A 16,620-nucleotide genomic window follows, 5' to 3' on the forward strand; every position below is an offset into this window, starting at 1 on the left:
TCCCCGACTCCCTCTTCTTCCCAGTTTTCTCTGACTTGGAATTTTCCAGAGGCCTATCTGACAGGTTACTAATCTCACCTGGACGCTTACATGTACTGAGCAGCTTCAGATAGGAGCTGAAACTTGGGGTGCTAGTTCATTCTTGTTACCCTGCCAGCCTCTTCTCCACCCTTCTGACCTAGCAATGGAAAGTCACATCTGGGTTTTCCCTTTGAGAAGTGGTCAGGTCTAGGCAGAGGTAGGTTAGGACCTTTGCCATTAGAACATGCCACAGAGAGGAATGCATGCCAGGCTTGGCACCAGGATCACCTTGTTGAGCTAGAAGTTGCACCCACCTGCATCTGCTATGCGCAGGAGGAACATCAAGCCTGATTCTTCTGGATGAATGTTTTCTAAATCATAGCCACTGCTTACCCAGATGGCTGGGCCCTCTATTTTGAAAGCCTATTGGAATCTGCAGGGACTATCATCTTAGAGTTTCTTCTCAATTTCATCTAGTTTTGCCTCTTTTCCAGGACAAAGGATATCCTGGAGCTTCTCCAAAATCAAATAGAGCAGCTATTGCTTACTTCCAGATAGTTTATGAGTAATATAACAGACGAAAATAAAGTCACAAATAATGCCTAAAAATTAATCTTGATTTAGTGGTTGCCATTAATTTTCTGATGGAGAAAATTGTTGTTAATATGAAAAATATATGCTTACAAATAAATTTTTCTGTTCTCTGAATACAGTGATCATTGACCAAAATGAGCAGAAGTATTTTTTAAGCCACATCCTTTCTATTATCTACCTATTGTAGGGATAAGGACTTCCAAGTGGTGAAATGGCTAGTAGGTAAAAGGTAAGATACCTAAGTGACACACAAAATGGCTAATCCTCCTGGAATTAGCAGTCACCCATAATTAAAGCTCTTCTCACCATTGTTTTCTCCCCCACTTTAATCTAGACAACCCTCCTACTATTGTGTTTACTCCCAACTAACCAATCCCAAAGTGACATAAGTCTGAGAAGGAAACTCAGCCATGGGAACTAGCGTGTCGTATACATTCTTCTCCCTTGCTGTACAGTGATAACCCAAATTTCCATGGGCCTTACCAGTTCCTGAGTACAGATTAGGTCACATGAATTTCAATAGCCTAAATTTGGCTGTCTCTTGTCTTCACTTATTTTCCCAGAACTGAAATTGGCTTGAAGTTTTGTTTACCACCTATAGCCATCACATAGGTCTTCCTTATTTCTCTTCTGTTCAGGTACTCTCATCAATATCCTCAAACTCTAGGATTTGGGGGAGTTCCTCACTTTTGTCACTGTTTCTGGTACTCATTGAGAGAGCACCAGTGTCCCTACTAAGAATACTAATTCCTGGTGCCCTTACAGACCCCCATGTAGGGGGTCAACACCTTCGTTTGGTTGCATTAAAAAATCAGAAGAAGGTTGCTTCCTCACTCTTACATCTTATTGCCAGGATCTAGCAGGGATGCTTACTGCACCTACATCTTCCAGAGCTTATCATCGCCACAGTTTCTTTGCCTGAGGCTTATCCTTGGGACCAGGTGAATAACAGAGATTCTTCTGTGTTTCTTCATTGACCCACTATACCCACAGATGCCCGTGCATAAACATTCTTCTTGTAGGTTCTTGCCTCAATTAAGAGAACAATCAAAAATAGGCACTTTGGGAAACCACTAAACCATCATATAACCCATTTTCTTTCCTGTAAATAAATTTCCCATCTTTAACAGTTTATATGAAGGTTTCATCTGTAACCACTAGCCATATTTTCTCTTTAAAGACATGATACAAAGTGAAGAAAAATATTCAACTTTCCCAAAAGAAGGCCAGGAAATAAAACAAAAATGGTCTGTCTAGACCAAACACCATTTTTTGCTTCAAACTGTGTATGCCCTATCTAAGTAGGGAGTAATTTAGTAAGTAATTAGGGGAAACCCCAGAGTCTGTGATGCAAACACTGCTTTCTCATAGTCATTCTCATACTAACTCCACAGGAAAGGGATGTTTTGCCACATAGCTTTGATGTCATGACTACCCATCTCGGAAAGCTTTTATTTGTGGTGGTTCTCCAGCTACCTGAACAACATTTTTGTTTTCATTTTTTGAAGATTAAAAATTATTTAATCAAGTTTAACATGGAGATGCCCCCCATTGTAAGGCTATATATTGTATATATTCTAGATACTAGAAGATTTCTTCAAGCAAGAAAACAAGACTTATTTCCCTTTCTTTCCCCATGTATATAATAGTATCAACCATAATAAATGTTACTGAATGAATAAAGTGACCTAGAGTAGAATACGTGTTATGACAGGAAGGCAAACCAATGAAAGCACTGATGAAGGCATAATTCATTGGAAGTGGGTTTCACCAATGACCAAGCATTTTAATTGGAACTTATAAAATAAAGATGAGAAGCATGCCAGGGAGACCAGCATGAGTAAAGACTGATGGGAATTTATGTACGTGATGTGTTCTGGAAATAACTAGCAAATACTTAGCAAGGCAATGGCAAAGAGTAGTGGATCTTCAGGCTCTGTCGCCTGGATGTATCAGGACGTCATTAACAGAGAAAAAATTCTGGAGTAAGACTATGCATGACAGAGGGAGAAGAAATAATAAGCTCTGCTTTGGATATATTAAACTTGAGATGCCCATCTGACATCCAGTTGGAAAAATAGCTGGAAATTCAGGTCCGTATATAAAAGTGGTTGGTGGTAGAGATACTAATTTGGGTGCCTTTTACACATAGGTTATAATTAAAACCATGAATGAGATTCTCGGTCACAGAGTCCAGAGTAAGAAGAAGAACAACTCATTAGGAAGACTCCTTGGGAAGTTCCTACATTTAAAGACTAGGCATAACAAAGTTGTGAAGAGGCAAACTCAAAGGTGAGAGAAGTTTATGAAAATTGGAATGAAGATCTGCAGGCCTCTAAAATTCTTATTCTCCTCACTACACTAAACTGTCTTGTATTCATTGACATAAGATTTTTTTTTTCACTTTTCTCCCCTGAAGTTTCTCTTTTCACAATTGAGATGGGGAAATTAATTATTATAATACATTTATGGCTACTTCTTGACCTTCCTCTTTGAAAAGCATTGAATTTCATACTACATCACTTCTTCCTTTTATTCAGGAGCACTATTTGGGGAAGAGGGTAATTATTAAAATCCATCAATAAAATAGCAATAAGACATTAGTCAAGAGAAATTTCTTTCACATCCTAAAATATATTCAAATATTCCCTGAAATCTAAAGTCACTTGTGTTTTATTTGTGTGTTTGGTGTTTTGTTTGTTCTGAACTGCAGAGATTGATAATTTGTTATAAACTGTATTTACCATATCTAATTCTTCTAATCTAAGTTATCTATTTGAATAAAATCCTGTAGTAGCAAGTTCCATGACTTAATTGCATGTTGTGTCATGGATAATTCATTGTAAATGCTTTGAATGTTAGGTCTATTTTTACTTCTTGAGATATTCTTTGTTGTTTCACTCTGAGCAGAGCACAAAAGAATTCAATTAGTCTACATTTCCTATTTACATGTAAATATTTACCCTCTGTTCTCTCTCTACCTTCTCCACTTTCTTCTTCTCTTTTATGTTTTATGCATTTCCTTTGGACATTTAAATGAATGCAATATTTGGAACTTTCTAGGATCTCTTCCCATCAGAATTACTACTACTGGAGGTCTGAGTGGTTTCACTTATTTGTGCCATGTCATTTTATTACAATATCATGATCACAACAGAATAATGAATGGTAAACTCCCAAAAGATTTAGTCATCACTATTGCCTATTCGTGACCTTTTTTATTTTAATTCTTTCATTTTTATAATATTTATGAACACACAGGCTGGAGGTTTCCAAAAAAAAATCTAATTCTAATTTCTTAACAAGTAAATTAGAGTCCCTTTTCCACCACAGAATTTCTACTTCCCAAATAAATGCAATAATTGGTCCCATTTGATTTCCTGAACCATTTTTTCACCTCATCTTGAATATCATTATCTTTCATGAAAAGTAAATATTTTGAATCTTCAGATTTATTGAGTTTTACCCTTGAACAATTCCAGTGGCAAAGTTAAATATAAACAATGTATTTATTTTTTCCATTAGCTTTTACTTTCTTATCCTTTAAAATCATTATTCTGCTTCTCAATGGCTGCTTTAAAATTATGTTCTATCTATATTCTTCTACTTGCATAAATCTCAGCATAAATGTTAATTAATTCTAGAAATTCAGTGACCTGGAAGGTAAATATAAATCCAATTCTTTCTTTATGAATAGAAAGGCAGTTAATCAGTGAAAGGAAATTTAGAGATCATTTAAATCTAATTCTCGCATTTTATATTACAAAAAAAAACACAAAACTAGGATTCAGAAAGCTTGTGCTTTTTCAAATAGGAAGTTGAAACTGCTTTATATGATTTTTCTCAACAGAGGATGAAAAAGCCATTGACACAATCCAATACTCATTCATCATAAGAATATTTTTAAAACACTTAAGAAAAGAAAAAGATGCCTACTATCTTTGCTCTACTGAACATCCCACTGACTGAATTAGCAAGTCAATCAAAGAATAAGAATGGGTCAAAAAATAAGTTAAATTATTTATAGATGTTGTAAGATGTATGTGGAAAACCATACAAAATTAACGATAAGAATGGCTCAGCAGTTGAGCATTTTGACCTATGAACCAGGAGGTCAAGGTTCAGGACTCATCCGTAGTGTTGTATGTGCAGGAGGCAACCCATCAATGATTCTCTCTCATCATTGATGTTTCTATATCTCTTTCCCTCTCCCTTCCTCTCTGAATCAATAAAAATATATATTTTTAAAAAAACAAGTCAAACAATAAAAGAATCCAGTGAAGTAACAGGTATAAAATTAATCTACAAAAAAAATCAATAAAAAGTCCAGAGTTATAGTCAAATACCTACAGTAAGTTAGAATGTGATAAAGGCAACATCTCAAATCAATGGGATAAGAAATAGATATTTAAATCTATAAGAAATAGATATTTAAATTTATAAAAAATTTAAATATCTATAAGAAATAGATATTTAAATTTAAAATTAGGGGTAATCAGGCTGGCAGGGGAGGGCAGTTAGGAGCAATCATGCAGACAGGCAGATTGGTTAGGGGTGATCAGGAAGGCAGGCAAGTGAGTGGCTAGGAGCCAGAGGTCCTGGATTATGAGAGAGACCCTGGATTAGAGACGATGAAGACCAGACTGAGGGACCTCTCTGCCCATCCCCATGTATGAATTTTGTGCACTGGGCCTCAAGTAAATATATATATGTCAATTCCTCTTTAACTTTTGTGGAAATGGCTTTCTAACTATGACTCAAAATCCAGAAAAAGACAAGACTGATAAATTTGACTACAAAATAAAAGTTAAAACTTGTGTATGTCAGACAAATTCTATATGATTTCACTTATATGTGGAATATAAAGAACAAAATGAACAAATTAAACAGAAGAGGACTCACAAATGCAAAGAACAGACTGATGGTGTCAGAAGGGAGGGGTTTGTAATGATCTCATTACAACCGAACTGCCCTCTGGTGGTCAGTGAGCTCCCACAGCTGACCTCCTGTGGCCCCTCACCCACCCCCCCACCAGCCAGCCAACCTCCCACAGTCCCTCCCACCCTCAGTTGGCACCCTGATCAGCCCCAATGGAGGGGCCAGCTGACCAACCTCCTGCAAGCCACCTCCAGCTGACTCCCACATCAACCCCAATTGGAGGTGGGCTGGCTGGCCAACCTCCTGCAGTTCCTCCTCTGGGCCAGTCAACCTCCCATGGTCCCTCCTTCTGGTCAACCAGCCCCCTGATAGGCCTCAATCGCTGGCCGGGTCAACAGACCCAACCTGTGCATGAATTTGTGCATTAGGCCTCTAGTGTAGTCAATAATATTTTAATAACTATGTATGGTGCCAGTTGGGTACTAGAAATATCAGGGGAAACACTTCGTAAAGTATATGATTGTCTAACTACTATGCTGAACACCTGAAACTAATACAAAATAATGTTGAATATAAACTATAATTGAAAGAAATTAAAAAATAAAAAATAATGTAAAATAAAAATATAAAACTTGTATATGCCAGAAAACCAAGCCAAACTGGAGAAAATATTGATAACACATACTACAAAGTCTTATATCTCTAATATGTAGAAAAACTCTTAAACATGAGGAGCACAACATATCAAAAAGTTGATAGGGGGCAAAAAAAAAAGTTTTCAAAAAAAAAAAAAAGACATAAACAGGTAGCTCACACACAAAAAAAAGTGTTTAGTTTTAAATAAACTTTCTTAGAGCAGTTTTAGGTTCACAGCAGAAAATGAAGAGATTTCCCCAATACTTCCTGCTACTTACATGCATTAGCCTTTACATAATCAATGCCCTCCCTCCCTCTGAGTGATACATTTGTTACAACTGAAACTGATGAACTTCCACTGACAGATCATTAACACCCACAGTCCAGAGTTTCCATTAGGATTCACTCTTTGTGGTGTACTTCCCAGGGGTTTTGACGAACAAGTGACATGTATCCACCAATGTAGTATCATACAGAATGGTTTCACTGACCTGAATGTCTTCTATGCTCCACCTAGTCACTCTTCCCTCTCCTTACTCCTATTTTATATTTCTTTGTAGTTAAAAATATATTATTTCTTCTGCTACTCTTAGAACTTCTTTTCTCTGAGATTTGGTACCCGATTACCCATGCCTTCTACTAGTTTGGTTTGTTTCATTTTTGTTTCCCTGTATAATTTTTTGCTATGAAGTAAAAATCTATATATGTAATTATAACAATAATTAATTATTCTACTTCTATTTCTTTATTTTTTATATATTTTATTGATTTTTTTACAGAGAGAGAGAGAGAGAGAGAGAGAGAGAGAGAGAGAGAGAGAGAGCTAGAAACATTGATGAGAGAGAAACATCGACCAACTGCCTCCTGCACACCCCTCACCAGGGATGTGCCCACAACCAAGATACATGCCCTTGACAGGAATCGAACCTGGGACCTTTAGTCCACAGGCCGATGCTCTATCCACTGAGCCAAACCAGTTTTGGCTATTATTATTTCTTTAAACTCTTTCTCCCAAATGTGTATGATTCCCATTCATCACAAGTTCAATTTTAACCATGTAAATTTCTTAGCTATGTTCTGTTCCATTAATCTGTCTACTTTTTTATTATTTAAAACTGTTTAACAATACTATATTTTAGCATTTGATAGAACAAGTCCCTCAAAATTGCTTCTTATTAAGCAGACTGTTGAACCTCAGAGGGAAAGCAGGGAAAGGTGAGTGGAAAGAGATTAACCAATGAACTTCTATGCATATATGCATAACCAATGGAAACAGATGGTCTGAGGGCCTGGGGGTGGGGACAGGAGTGAGCTGGAAGAGGTTAATGGAGGGAAAAGAAAAACTGAAGTAATACTTTCAACAATAAAGATTTTTTTTAAATTGCTTCTTGTTTTCAAAACATTCTTGATTTTCTATTTATTTATTTAATTTTCCACAAGAGTTTTAGACTTATTCTTCAAGAAAAACATCCCAGTACAAAGTGACATTAATTTCTGTGATTTAAAAGCATACTGAGTCACATGTCACTTTAAGGAGAATAGCTTCGGTGCTCTAGTAAAACACTTCTTTGAAGCAATACTAGGATCTGATTCCTCTGAACAACGCAATCACGGCCTGGGCGGAGCAGGAAACTATGTACAGATGTAGACACAAATAGGGACAGCCAGACTCAAGCAAGCACAGATCTGACTTTAAGAAAGGGCCAAACCAATCACTCAATACTTACTTGAATATGAATCAGAAAGAAGACAAATTTGGCTTTGAAACCTCAAACATAGAGAACCTGAAACATTCAAGCAAGGAAAGAATAGAGAGGTAGCAGCTTCTTAGATTAGGTAACCAAGGCTGTAAGTAATTGAGAAAAATTCATCTAAGCATATTCAATCAGCCAAGCCTCATAGAGTTTGAGTCTTAGGAAAATGTTTTTTACACTGAAAGTTGGGTAAGTTTCACTCTGGGACCTGCCTTCAGTTTGGTTCTAAGCATATAAATGGCATGCAGAGTTTCTGTTTTCATAACTTAGGACGTACTACTAAATTGTAATTGTATTATAACGCAATTCTCTATAGTGACCCATTTAGAAACACAGGTCAAACTTGTTCTTTTCTGGCTTTCATGGCCTGGAATATGCTCCCAATTCATGGAATTTTCAAAGCATGGCATGGTGAGATGTTAGGATTTAAGCCATCAAACATTAGTCCTTAATTTAGTATGTTAGTGAGCATATATTCAAAGGACATGATCTTTAACAAAGGAAAATAGCTACAGTAGTTTTTGCCTACAGTCAGTAATTTTTACTCCACTCAACCAAACTAGCAACTCACCTACATTATGGTTCATTAACCCTAACCTTCTTTCCTGACTTTCTGTTTTTTAAAATATTCTTCATAAATGCTTTATATTCCCAAAACACCTTAAAATCAGCTGCTTAATTTTGACTAGCAATTGTCCTTTAGGTCAAGCATTGGATGAATTTAGCTTCTGACTGCGACTGCAACCGGATTGTTTTAAAACTAGAGGCCCAGTGCATGAAATTCATGCATGGGTAGGGTCCCTAGAGGCTGCCACTTTGCACCAGCCTGCCATGTTCCACACTGCAACCTGGTGGTCAGCGCATGTCTTACTTCCAGTAGATTGAACTCCTGCCCATGGGGACAATTTGCATATTAGCCTTTTATTATATAGGATAATAAAAGCTTATTTTATTTAAAGTGGATTTTTCACAAATTTAAAGTGAATTCTTTTCCAATTTTTTAAATATTAAAAGTTAGACAAGAACAATCATAAAATCATTTTTGGTTGCAACAACAGAAACACTATTGAATAGTTTATTCTAGTGAGCAAATTTCTTTCTGAGAGGTGTCTCAGTTTTTTCTACTTGTTAGAACACTATTTACACTTGTTTAAAAATGAATAAGTAGCAGAAAAGTTTGAAGCACAAAGTTGAATGAAGGTGACAAATTTTCAACAACTCTGTGAAGAATCTCAGAAAAAAATCAGGTCAACATTTTGAGAAAGAGAAGTAGAAGTTTATGCATTATTGGTTAGATTGCTCAGTCTCTTTCTAAAGCAGGATTTTTACCCATAATTTCATTCCTTTTCACAAACAATTAAAAAGTGAGCCTGTGACTAACCACATTAGACCACAATTGCTGGACCCTCCCCGCTCCATTGTTTTTCTGATTCTATCTAAAAATAAGGATATGACCTAACCTCCTACAAATCTTATCAACCTGTTAATTCACAAGTATCTGCTTATATTATAGCAAAAGTGTAATTCAATGTTTAATTAAAAATTTACTCTTGTTGTATTTATATAGCTCTTGTTTTGACCAAATACGTGAGAAATAAATATTAATCTAGAATATGTTGTGTTGAATGTAGTGAAATATGTCATCACACGAAATAACTTTTTTTTTGCACATGAAAAGGCAAAGATTAATAAAACCCGTATTTGACATGTCTATTTAAAAAGTCTCAGTGTTCATAGCACTTAGTTGTAAAGAGGAAAAGAAATGCTCAAAACCACAGACCAAGTGAGTGTTAGGTGTTATCAACAAAACTCTGGTGTTCTGACACTTAGTTTCCTGCACTTGCCAGTGTCCACCGATGTTTTCCTCTGAAGTAGATAAAAATCAGGCAGAGCTTACACCATGTCCTCTTAGTCTCCTTGCTGGCTTTTCCTGTTCCACTTACGCTCTAAATATTGGTCCCTTTACTCTCTTTACTATTACTCTGAGTTCTCACTCTTTCCATCACTTCTCAGACCATCCACCAAATTTGTATCTCCAAATATAATATCTCCTTTAATTTTATGTTCCAAAGCCTACTTGATATTTCAAGACCATCTCCAGCTTCTCACCTTCACATCTGCCCTCATGATCTTTCCCTAAACCTGCTTTTTCTCTCCAGACTTCCCCATATCATTAAATGGAACTTCCATCAGCCCAATTGTCCAAGTATGCATTTTTTAAAATAGGTTTTTGTATTGATTTCAGAGAGAGGAAGGGAAAGGAAGAAAGAAATAGGAACATCAATGATGAGAGAGAATCATTGATTGGCCTCTTGCATACACACACACACACACACACACACACACACGGGACTGAGCCCACAACTCTGGGCATGTGCCTTGACCAGGAATTGAACAGTGACCTTCTAGTTCATGGTAGATGCTCATCCTCTGAACCACACCAGCCAGGCTCTGTCCAAGTATAAAATTTGAGAGTAATCTTTGACTTCTCCATTTCCCCCATATGCAATCCATTACCAAATTCTTCTGATTCCTCCTCCAAACCACATCTCAGAACTGTCTATTTATCATCTCTCAATTGTTGCAATGATTTCCTCCCTCATAATTCTTATAATGGGTTGAATTATACTCGTCTCAAAATATGTATTTAACTCTTACTCTCTAGTACACATGAATATGACCTTACTTGTATCTACTTATCTATTGAATGGTTGTCTGTCCTTTACACTCTAGATTTCATAAAGGCAATGCCTGTATCTTTTCATGCCACTAAGATCACCTCTATTCTGGTAGAGTAGATACTAAAAATAGTTCTTTAATAAGTGAAATTACAGAGATGAAAGGGGACAAAAGGACCTCCTTTTGTTGGTGGTATTATGAGAAGTGGCATGTCCCATGTTGAGTTATCTGAATTCCAGCAACTTTGTGTTAAAGTTAAATTTATAAAATCTTGACAAAATAAATTATATTCCATAGGTATATACTAATCCAATTAAATCAATATGACATTTGAAATTAAAATGCCATTATAAGAAAGAAAGCCCTCCTCTTTGATATTTTATCTACTGGAGAACAAGGTGAATTTTTGCTTGCATGTGCTTACTACCAGGTGCACCGGCTGAGACAGCCACAATACGCAGTTCAAAGTCATGCCAAGGAAAATCATGCAAATCAGATCCTTGGCACATGAATGGCCTGAACCTGGGATCCTTAGCATATATGATTTCTTCTTAAGGAGTAGGCCACCAGGTATCCTAGACCTGATATACACACTGATGCACATAACATTCTATAAGTCAGACTCAATAATAGAGGCATATCTTGGGCAGATGAGATCTAAATCAGGATACAAAAACTATGTTCCCAGAGAGAAGCAGAAAACATCACAATCTTACTTCAGAGGAAAATTCCATGGACATTTTGGCATTGTGAACAAAGCCAAAGAAGAGTGTTGACTATAACAGAACTTAATTTAATAAAGTTGTCCATTCAAATCCATCTTTTCGCCACTCATCAATTCAACATTCATCCACTCATTAATTCAACAGACTTTTACCAAGGGTAGACGAAGTGCTGGGTCCTGTGCCATATTGGAAGGATACTATGGTTAAGGAAGATACAGTCTCTTCATTCAATGGGCCCCTAGTTTGAGCTAGGAGACAGTTTAGGAGCAATCACAAGGCATGGTGAAATGTGCCACAGAGGGAGCAGAGAAATTTAGACCCATCAGATAAGTTGGAACTAGTCAGCAAGAGCCATACAGACAAGCTTTCAAGGGGAAGAGAACACTGTGGTCCTTCAAATGACCAACAGAGCTGGTGGTCAAAGGCAGGAAAAAGAGAAATCAAAAAGTCAAAATGGGGAAAAATAAGAAAAGAGAAAAGCTATGTAATAAAAAGGAAATCAGGATTTGAAAATAATCAGTTTTGGAAGAAAGAAATGAGTATTCCCAGAGAGTGTAATAACTCTCATTTTATAAGAATCAGAAAATCCAGAATCTAAATTTTCAAGTTGCAGGTGACTAACTCAGTTTCCTAGACAAGCAAGATCACTAACTCTTTTTTTCTTAATAATTTAGTACATCTTGAATTTTATTTATTTTACTTTTTTATTAAATTTACTGGGGTGACATTGTTGGGTAGAAACTTTCAAAATGGTGATGCATACTAATGTAGGAAGAGGTAGAGAATTTGAGAAAAAGAAGGCTTATAATTCACTAGAATGCCCGTTACAAAGAAATGAAAAATCCTTGTAACTCTTTCTCTCCCTTCTCTCTCTCTCCTTCTCTCTCTCTCTCTCTCTCTCTCTCTCTCTCTCTCTCTCTCTCACACACACACACACACACACACACACACACACACACATCCCCCTTGTACTCTGCCAGCAAAATCTAGAATGTAGGACAAGAGTCTGGGCGGAAAATAGAGTGCCAAACCTAACTGCCCTAAATAATTAATGCCTTCTAATCTTACAGAATGTCCTTCCCAGCTCCTCAAGAAATGTCCAGGGTGGAGGCAGGAGCCTCTCATTACCTTCCACCCTGACTCCAACTTGGACAGAGAGGAAGCTGGGCCCACTACATCATGGAAGAATGAAAGGCTGCATGGCTCGAAATACCCTTAACAGACCAGCAGATGAGCTTAGTTATATCTCAGTGATGTTACTGGATCCCTCCATGGGTACTGCAGGTGAGTCTAGGGACAAACCACTCACAGTATGCTACACACACACACACACACACACACAATACATTCCTGCCCTCGCTGCTGGGTGGCTCAGTTAGTTGGAGCATCCTCCTGAAACCTTGTGGCTTTGATCCCAGTCATATCACCTATGGGAGGCAGACAACCAATCAATGTTTCTCCTTTCTCTAGCATTCTTTTCTCTATAAAAATTAATTTTAACAAATATTCATTCCTAATCAGCTGGTAGAAACATCCCACTCAGTCACAGCATAATGGTTTTATGGGACCTACTACACAGTGGAGTTCATACTTGAGACTGTAGCAGGTACCAACATGTGTGAGAAAATACCTCTGTCTGTACTTTGCATCCCCTATGATGCACTCCCATTGCATAACATCCCTGTGCACTGATGTGTTTTTTTTTTTAAAAAAGCATCCCTCTGCTTTTCAACTTCAAAGGTTCATATGTAAATCGCTAACTTTTATCTCACTAAATACTGCTATCATTTGTGTCCACCTTGGGTGATAGGTAATAACATATTGGTAAGCCATTATAATAACCTTATAGAGAGAACTTGATACTCTTTTTATTTGTGAAGTGATGCAATTCATTCCAATAGTTGAATAAGGATTGTAAAAGTTTTTCAAAATACAGATCTATTTAGTATTGTTTGCCTCTCTTACTCACCTTTCAAAGTGATATTATTGCAAGTGAGTTTTCTTAGCTCAGCTTCAAACTCCAGTGTCTGCCATTAAAACAAGCTAATTATATACCAAAGGGACCAATAGGAAGACTCTAGGATCATTCTTATTTTATCCTTAATTGTCATTTCTACCCATGCCTCCTCCAAACCAAAAATTTCTCATCACTTCTCATAGAAAAAGAAAATTTGAAAACAAGTGGAAAAAATGAGAAGAAAAGAGGCAGTAAAGAAGAGGGGGGTTCTATATTTCAGAAGAAGTAGGGGGAAAAACTGAAAGCTTCTAACTATGGGTTGAAACAGCACCTTTAATCCAACACCTTAGTTTAAACACTTAGGGCACTCAGAAATTAAGACATTTTCCCCACACCATCCCCAGGAATCCATGACCTAAAAGTAAATTAGAACATTGGACTGTGTTGGCTGTGATGACTGTGATGGCTTAAAGATTATCAGAAAGTACTTTAGGAAGGTGGAGGGGTTACAGAAAGCTTTTTAGTTGACGTGATGCTCAAACTCCTCTGGCGGAAGGAAGGGCACAATTCAGGGAGGTAGAGTGGGCTGGAAGGAGGGCTCAGGTTAGAGATTCACAGGACTGCCATTGTCCTCACTCGGTCTCTCTCTTTTTGAAAGAAAATAGTTGTATTGATTTCAGACAGGAAGAGAGAGGGAAAGAGAAATAGAAACATCTATGATGAGAGATAATTATTGATCGGCTGCCTCCTGCTCGCCCCCTACTGGGGATGGAGCCCAGAACCCAGGCATGTGCCCTTGACTGGAATGGAATCTAGACCCTTCAGTCTGAAGGCTGACGTTCTATTCACAAACTTACTAGGGTACTGGTTTCTCTCTGATTGCCCAACGACCAGCATTAACCCTGACAACTGTCTTCTCTCCTCAGAGAATCATCTAAGACCACAGGGCTGGTGCCCGCAAATGTCATTTGTGAAGCTATTATCTCTTTGCTGGTTTTCTAGTCAGCATTACCTGTGGCAACACAACTAAGTTCAGACAGGAACACATAATCTGATCAGTTCTCAAAGAATAAAAGAGCAAATCCTTGTTTGCTAGACAGCAAACCCAAACGCATAGTCTTCAATCATTAATCATGAATAAAACAGTGCACTTCCCTGCGGTGAAACTTCATTTCTCATTCCACCCTACCCACATCTCTAAGGCACCTTTCAGACAAATGAGAGACTTTACACCTTTTTCTAAGAAAACCTTTTAGAGTCGTTTTTACTTAGTCCCTTCAGATGAAACAATGTAATTTTTTTTTTAATTTGGATAAATAGAACCTTCTCTACTCATGTGTTAGCACTGAACAGCCTGGATCAAAATCTTTTAGACAAAGCTGTGATTAAATGCAAGGTTTCCTGTTGTTACCACTTTTTCTCCTAATGACCACAGATATTAGGGCCCCACAAACAGAAATAGTCCTCCTCCGTCTCCTCTGTGTCACACCTTATGAGAGGTTCTCATTAGAAGCCCACTCTCTACTTCACTATTATTAGTACAAAAACATAAGCAGAGATATCCAGGCTATGAATTATTGTAAAAATAAATAAATAAATAAATAAATAAATAAATAAATAAATAAAAAATAAAAAAGACAGTTACAGCATGGAGATATTTCAAAGCTCAGCAACACACTGCTTTTCATTTTTTAGAGAACCTTTGATTCTGAATATGCTTACCAACTTCTCAAATTGCCTAATATTACTAAACAACGACAACAAACTCAGGCTTCTCACCATTGCCACTAAAGTTGCCAAATATCATTGATAATAATGGAAATATAATCAATAAGGAGTATTTCCTGCCAGCAGAATTTTGGAGGATCTATTACATTACATTGTGGTCTCTAGCTTTTGTTCTTGGCTTGGGAGTTGACATGTAATTTATCACTAGGGTTCTAGATTGTTTACTGTAAAAAAAATAGAAAATATTAGTTTGTAAATATTCATTCATTTCATTCATTCATACATGTCTATTCAGCATTGCTGTGACTCCCTGGGATAAAAATCCCAGCCATAAGCATTAAATATATTCAGTGCAAGTTATTTTTTATAAGAATCAGGATTTGTTCAGCAATCAGTAGGCATATTTCACATAAGGTAAAGAATAATGCTTTCTTATCCAATATGTTGGCCAACATTATAAATGCTACCTTCCGGTGATCTCGAAGATCACTTTACAACTGTGTAGACAACAGAGATTGGATATGGGAGCTCATGATACCTTCAAGGAAGTGCAGGAATCTATGGTTTTACTAAGCAAGGAGATGTTTTTCTGTCAAGATCCCAAGATCTCACCCAAGAGCTTCGAGGATAAAAAGGTGCAGAGGCTGAAGGGAAGGTGGGGGTCATAGCCATGCAGTAGAAGAAAAGCTGTAATTGAAGGCAGATGAATGCTCCCTCAGACAGCTCCAGGGACTGTCCATTGATTTTAGGGAGCCTGGTAATACTTAGAAGCCTAGAATGCATAAGAATTGCCCAGCATGTGTAAGAATGCCACTTACCTCCTCCCACAGCACTTCGAAGGCCTTCACTGCTGGCTCCAGTTCCTCCTGCCTCCTCTCTCCTAAGACTCCTCACCCCTCCCATCTCACCTCTGTCAAGGTTCAGGGAAAATGTCCCAGATGTCCCATTGGCTCAACCCCAAGGGAGAGGTTGGTAACAGCATCAGTGACAATAATTTATGAGAAGTCCCTCCCCTGTCCCAGACTGTACTCAGAGGGAAATCAGAGAACCCGAGATATCAGATGGGCTTCCTTGTCCACCTAAGGAAGGCTCATGGCATCTCCCTGCTCAGCTGGAAGCAGAGAGCAGGGCCATGGTGCATGTTATTCATCTAACTCCTCATTCATGAAGAAGCAAACCCAATAACTCACAGAAGCAAAACATTTGAAAGACTCTCCTTTCGCATTCTGATCTACACTGTATGTACCTGGACATAGGGAAAATTATAGGTTAAGAGTCAGGAATCAGAGCTAGCAGCATAGAACACAGGAAAAAGGTAAACATGAGAGTGATCCAGAGTCAAGATGAGCCAAGCAGCAGGTAAAAAACTTAGCTAATCCTGTGCTCCACCCAGGACAGAGGTTTTATCCACTCCCAAGACAGTCATTATCTAGGGTTCAAATGGTGTCCCTGATATATGGAGTGACTCAAGACCAGATCTCATGATAAGCTTGCCACATACTGATGGGTTTGTCAATAACACATGGCAATGCGCAACTCTGGAGAAAGGCTGACAGCCCACATACACAGCAGAGACCATCGACTCCGAATCAAACATCAGGATGGGTCTTCCAGAAAGTGAACTTCTGCTGGCAGAACTCAGAAGATG

At 37.7% G+C, this 16,620-nt stretch overlaps 1 protein-coding gene across 4 annotated transcripts in view; it reads right to left on the bottom strand.

The window, feature by feature from the left end:
• Positions 1-16,271, bottom strand: part of SERPINB7 (serpin family B member 7) — a 41,999-nt gene extending 25,728 nt beyond the window's left edge. For 3 of the 4 annotated variants that reach the window (XM_036418824.2, XM_045574454.1, XM_036418823.2), the window contains exon 1: positions 11,440-11,464. The gene's annotated coding sequence lies outside the window, so the exon portion shown is untranslated. Of the gene's footprint in view, positions 1-11,439; positions 11,465-15,790 lie in introns of those variants that run through there. The other variant, XM_036418822.2, reaches the window with a different exon arrangement.
• Between the last annotated feature and the right edge of the window lie 349 nt (positions 16,272-16,620).

This window comes from Pipistrellus kuhlii, unplaced genomic scaffold (genome assembly GCF_014108245.1).
Source record: "Pipistrellus kuhlii isolate mPipKuh1 unplaced genomic scaffold, mPipKuh1.p scaffold_m20_p_6, whole genome shotgun sequence".
Lineage (NCBI taxonomy): Eukaryota > Metazoa > Chordata > Mammalia > Chiroptera > Vespertilionidae > Pipistrellus > Pipistrellus kuhlii.